At 43.2% G+C, this 1,006-nt stretch overlaps 1 pseudogene; it reads left to right on the plus strand.

The window, feature by feature from the left end:
- Window positions 1-522: 522 nt before the first annotated feature.
- On the plus strand, window positions 523-958 carry LOC100943788 (annotated as a pseudogene).
- Window positions 959-1,006: the final 48 nt, after the last annotated feature.

Genomic DNA, 1,006 nt, shown 5'->3' on the forward strand with positions numbered 1-1,006 from the left:
CTAAGATATTCTCCATCAGCATTAAAGTTGTTTCACTTTTTTTTTTTTTTTTGAGACAGAGTCTTAAGCTAGTGCCCTGTGTAGAGTGCTGTGGCATCAAAGCTCACAGCAACCTCCAGCTTTTGCCTCAGTTTTTCTATTTTTAGTAGAGAGGTGGTCTCACTCTTGCTCAGGCTGGTCTCGAACTGGTGAGCTCAAGCAATCCACATGCCTCGGCCTCCTAGAGTGCTAGGATTACAGGCATGAGCTACTGCGCCCAGATGAGGCTGTTTCACTTTCTTATCATTATATGTTCACTAAGAGTAACGTTTAATTTCCTTGAACTTTTCTTTTCGTGCACAACTTGGCTAAACATTTGTCTCAAGAGGCCTAGATTTTTTGGTGCATCTTGATTTTTAACATAGCTTCCTGGCTAAGCTTAATCATTTCTAAATTTGCTTTAAAATGAGAAATGTGCTCTGCCACCTTGGAGTAGCACAAGGGGGAGGCTTGGGTGAGGTCAAGATTCTGCTTCAACTGTAACCCACCACCTTGGCCGAGGAAGGCATTGCCGCTGGAGGTGTAATGGATGTTAACACTGCTTTAGGAGAGGTGCTGAAGACAGCCCTCAGCTACCACAGCTTTGTATGTGGAATCCAGGAAGCTGCCAAAGCCTCAGACCAGCGCCAAGCCCATCTTTGTGTGGATGCATGCAATTGTGAAGAGCCTGTGGATATCAAGTTGGTGGAGGCACTTTGTGCTGATCACCAAATCAACCTAATTAAGGTTGATGGCAACAAGAAACCAGGGGAATGGGTAGGCCTGTAAAATTGACAGAGAGGGGAAACCCCACAAAGTGGTTGATTGAAGTTGTGTAGTAGTTAAGGACCATGGCAAAGAATCTCAGGCCAAGCATGTCATCAAAGAGGACTTCAGATGCAAGAAGGGAACAAACAAAACTTTGGCTCATGTTCCTTAAAATAAAATAAAATGGTCCATACTTCCTTTTCTTTTTTTTTTTTTTTTT

The sequence above is a fragment of the Otolemur garnettii genome, unplaced genomic scaffold, assembly GCF_000181295.1.
Source record: "Otolemur garnettii isolate 467f Iridium unplaced genomic scaffold, OtoGar3 scaffold00102, whole genome shotgun sequence".
Taxonomy (NCBI): Eukaryota; Metazoa; Chordata; class Mammalia; order Primates; family Galagidae; genus Otolemur; species Otolemur garnettii.